General features: G+C 51.6%; 1 pseudogene; it reads right to left on the bottom strand.

Annotated features, from left to right (window-relative positions):
* Nucleotides 1–713: 713 nt before the first annotated feature.
* Nucleotides 714–866, bottom strand: LOC147736528 (U2 spliceosomal RNA; annotated as a pseudogene).
* Nucleotides 867–5,094: the final 4,228 nt, after the last annotated feature.

The raw sequence follows: 5,094 nt of genomic DNA, 5'->3' as shown, positions 1-5,094 counted from the left end.
AACGCTTAGAAGCCTACTGGCTGACCCCTCATCAGACAGCGGGGCTCACTCCCTTTGAACTACTCCGGGCAAGAAGACCCCACACAAAGCTTTCACCGGGGGTGGATGGAGTAGCACAAAGAGTGGACGGGACACTCTAGAGAGTCACTAAGGCAGGACAGGGAACACAAAGCTATGTTAGGCAGGAAAGACAGGTTTGACAAACTACACTCCGTTAAAGAGGCAGGGTTTAAAGTGGGAGACGTGGTAAAAATCAAAGCACCAACAGGCAGAGCGAGCTGGTCTGAATTTACCAAACTCACAAAAATTGTCAAGTTGTTTAAAAATGCTGTTAAAACACAGGAGGGAAGATCTGGAATTTGGGAAGAGCTGTAAGCTATCACTCCCCTCCAGAGAACAAGGGTAATGGGGCTAGGAGAGAAGACAATCCCCAGATGAGGGGCGACCTAGGGAAGCTTACACTCTCCGCAGAGCTAGCCAAAGGGTGGTTAGTCGCCCGAAACACCTGGAGCAATATGTTACCATATAGAGTGTAGCAAATGTTCTTATGTTTCTCTTACATGTTGTATTCTTGTTTTGTGTGGGGTAGGGGGATGTGTGGTATCTTCCACCTTAGGGGGGAAGCTAGACCATGCCTGTACATCTCTGCTCCTACGATCACCTTGGAACGCGTCGCTGGTGACATCATTTAGAATGTCACAGTGGAGAGCATTCTAAGGTGAGCGCCCAGCGGAGTCTGACGGCTGGCGCGCTGAGAGCCAGTCAGCGGTGGCTGGGGTCTGTTTCTTCGTCTTGTGAATTATACACAATAAAGCTGTTCCGTGTGTCTACTACACTTGATCTTAGCCAAAAGGCCGAGAAGCGATGTTCCGTGTGTCTACTAGACCTGAGTCCCACTACTTTGTCTCGACACCACAGGGACTCCAAGCCCCAGAATCCTCTGCTTTCCCAGGAGGGAGGGGCCCGCATCCTTGTGCTTTAAAAAGCACCCACAACCTTCGCAGCGCGGGATGCTACTTGTGCTGCCACTGTCTGTTAACTGCTACCAGTTGGGAGACTTCAAGCCCCAGAATCCTCTGCTCTCCCAGGAGTGGGAGCCCGCATCCTCGCGCTTCAAAAAGCTCCCACAATCTCCGCATCGTGGGACGTGCGCGGGCAAATCCCAGGCCAAGGGCAGGCACATCTGCGCCCTTCAGCAACAGAAAGAGGCCGGGCAGGGCATGGCCACCCCTCTTGGTTTTATTACATGACTCAGGGAGCTGAAGTGACTCGTGCATGTCCAGTTCTGCAGCCAAGGTTTGTCCTATTGCTTTGACGTTCCTGATCTGCCTACACAGTCCCTGTTGCAACTGATCGCTGATTTTGACATCTGGGGATTTGCAGTAGGCCTGTTGTGGTCAACTTCTGTAGTTTTTGTATATGTAGTTAAATTTGATGTATCATCTTACTCTTGCGATCCACGTACATGTGATAGTATACCCACTTGGTCTTTTTACAGTTTTTGAACATGGGAAAAAGAAACATCCAGGGGGGTTGCCAAATCGCAGAGTAGTGCCCACCCCCCTCTTCTATTTTGAACTATATTACAGGTGCAATGGGGGGGTTGGAAAATCAGATCATGAGTTTGGAGGAGTCTCTTACAAATTGTACTAATAACGTCTCTGGTTTGACTCCTGCTGAAACAGGTGCAACTGCTATTCCTAACGCTATTCTTACGTCTGATAGTCGATTGGTAAGTGGGTGTCAGAACTGGGACCGTCAGCTCTCCAGAGGGAGGCATGGCTCGAGCAGGAAGGCAGCCAGGGGCTTGCGTGTAAAGCAGCTACTTAACACACTCATCCAATGAAACACACAGTGGCGCAATAATGGAGACCACACCAGTAGTTGTATTTGAAAGAAATCAAGATCTTTTATATAGGCTTTCAAATAGAGCGATGCATTATTAATTCATTAGCATTTCAGGTAAGCATTTCATTAAGACATTTCATGAATCACGTTCAGGTTGCATTTCCTATGAATGGGTGAGCATTTCATTAAAATAATAACCAGCTCATCTAGCAATGAAACACTAACTAACCCCGCCTGTCGCATCAGACTCTTTGACAGGCAAAGGGGTAATTGTATAAACCTGGAGGATCCTACAAGAAGCTACTATAGTAATGCGTTTAAGTAACACATCCAACCTCTCATGGACGCTTTTCCTAGAAGGTAATAAAACATATCAGCAAGTACTTATCAGTCTAACAAGGAACTCCAAAGAACACAGCCTTTAGTCATCAGTGACAAGCCTTTCTTCTTGTGAAAACAGGTCAGCTTGCGACCTAGATCAGATCATCAGAATACTATGGAAGCCCACCTCTGCAAGAAAATTCAGTACAGTGAAGTGACTCTCCCTCGCATTACCAAGCTGATAAATCTGGTGCACGATGTACAATTCAGGCTTGTAAATATGGCACACTTTGAACATATCAGGCTGGTAAATATGCTACACTTTGATACATTGAGGAACGTGTCTGACCCTCCAGTCTCCAAATATTCGAGGCACATTCAGAAGGGGGCCAACAGGGCCCAGTCTTAGTTAACCCCAGGGGAGGGGCGACCTCGGGCCTCTCCCGGCCTACCGCCCTCCTCCCCAGGGGGTTACCTCACTTCTTCGGCCCTACGGGGCCCTTCCGTTGATCTCAAGGGAGGAGAGGGCGCTCTGAGCCTCTAATGGCCCCACTCGACCCAGCGCGGTGAGGCGCAGCTTCAGGGCACCGGTGCTGGGGACGAGGCGGGGGCTCTCTCTCGGGCCTCGGCGGCAAAGGGGGCAGTGGTGGTTCTTGGGCACCCAAGGGGGGAGCTGGTGCGGTGCGCCATAGGCGGAGGGGGCTCTCGGGGTCCTCCACCCCCCTCCGCCGTGGTAAATCAGAACTTCCCCGGGTGCTGGGCCTCACGGGCAGGGGCTCGCTCCCGGCAGCCAATAGCTGCGCAGCTTGGGCGGGGGCGCGGCCGATGACGCGGCGGCGCTTCCCTGTCACGGGACACTAGTGCGGCCTGGCGGATTCGATGCGGCGGCCCTCTCCTGGCATCGAGGGCCGCCGAGAGGGGGTCTATCACGGCGCTGGTCACGGCGCGAAGGCGGGCAGCCCCAGGGCAGGCCGGCAGCGCCTTAGAGGCATTGTGTGGGCGGCGCTGATGCCCCGATGACGTGGGGGCCTCCTCAGGCGCCTGAGGGGGGCACAATACAGCGCCCAACGCTGAGTCAGGTGAGCGCTTGAAGGCAAATACAGCGCCTCGCAGGCAGGCGGTCTCCTGAGGGGGGCTTCAGCTCTGGAGTCACGAGGACACTGGTAGCTCAGGGCAGGCGGCCTCTGACACAGCGCTGGGCAGGAGTACAGATTACAGCGCTCTGCAAGTCAGCCAGTACTGCAGGCAGGATGGGGACAAATTATAGCGCTTGTCACACAGTTCAGTCAGGGGGAGACAGGTAGACCCAGTTGAAGGCAGGGGATGCGCAGGGCAGCTCAGTCCAGTACCTGGTCCCAGGAAGCAGGTTTCTTGGCACTTGGATGGTTCTGCGCCCTTGGTTGCTTGTTTCTTGAAGTGGAAGAGGGGGGGGGGGGTGGTGATGAGTTGAAGGCTTGAAGAATTTCTCCTCAGTCACTGCAGATGGGCCCTTGGGCTCCCTACCACTGGGCCAGATCAGGGGGATAGCTTTGGACACCTCACCCAGCTTAAGAGGCAGCACCTAAATCCTGTCACTCCCAGTAGCATAGGTTCCTCACTAGGCCCTCCCGCCTAAAACTCCTGTGTGGGTTCCCCAGGTCAGTGATGTCCCAACTGACTAGAAAAAGTTCCCTCCCTTGCTTATATATGCCCAGGTCAGGTGACCACACTCTAAGACGTGAAAAGTCAGGTCCGCCTTCCTTCTGGAAGGTTCCAGGAGCTTCCCCACTCTAACTATGAACAGGGGCTGGTGTCGCAACATTGTATGGGGACCCAGCCTGCTCCTGGCAACTAGGGTGCTACACTAAAAAGACCACGCTGCTGTAGCAGGGGCCAGTGGCAGCCATGTTGGAAGTAGCGAGCACCTGCGCCTTAACGCAGATTAGCTATGAAAAGGTGCCCGAAGACCTAAGGGCCAACAAAAAGTAGGTGGAAAAAAATGAGGCAAGGGCAAAAAATCACAGGGAAAGACCACCCTAGGGCTGACAGGTCTAACAGTGGGCATCAGGAAGATAAGCGGGAGGGTAAGGAACTAGGGCAGTGTACCACAAAATCCCCTATTACAGCCCCTCCTGACACCCAATCTGCCATCCAACCCCTAAGTAAGCTCTTTAAAATCCCAGCTATTGTTTCATCCCAAGCCCCTCTAGTGTCTGCATCTAGTGGAGCAGGTGGGGGAGGCCAAAGTCCTCAGAAAAAAATCAACTCAAAAGCAATCGTTGACCAAAAAACCTTATGAGACAGTGGCTGACCATCAGCACGCTGATTACGCATCTCTGTCCGCCCTGATACAGTCCTTTTCCGATGCAGTTAAGGTTGCATTTAGATCACTTGCGGAGCAACTAAAAGCGATCGAGAGGAATATACTTTCTCAACTGGACCTGCTGGGTAACAATCAGACACCATCAGTAAGTCCCCCTCAAATTAGGGATAACAATGCATCAAACCATTCCTGCTCACTGTCCGCCCTATTTATTTCACTCAAGGTAATTATCAACCTTGCAACACAGTAGTGCCTAAGAGGACAGGGGACATGATTAGCTCCATTTCAAGCACCAATTCTTCAGGGCGTTGCTCCTATTTCCCTCCACAAGTCTCTACCACCACGACCTGAACTTTAGTAATCACTCCACCATATCACATAATGTTATCCAAAATCCAATTCCTACTAGTTACGCAACTACTGAATTTATACGTTCCTTTCCTATTTAAAAAATGGACTGTCTAGAGCTCACGCCTGCAGTTACACCCTATGTAAAAATTTTGGTCAACGTCCCCTGTGTTTCTAGCTCTATACACGAATCATGGGAATCTCTTAGGAATAAATCTATAAATTGGTTGAATGCAAGGGCAGAGCTTGGTGGGGCACTCTTTGCAGACCTGAAA

This window comes from Lissotriton vulgaris, chromosome 1_2 (genome assembly GCF_964263255.1).
Source record: "Lissotriton vulgaris chromosome 1_2, aLisVul1.2, whole genome shotgun sequence".
Classification (NCBI taxonomy): domain Eukaryota; kingdom Metazoa; phylum Chordata; class Amphibia; order Caudata; family Salamandridae; genus Lissotriton; species Lissotriton vulgaris.
The sequence above is the reverse complement of the archived record's forward strand: the minus strand, read 5'-3'. Positions and strand labels throughout refer to the sequence as shown.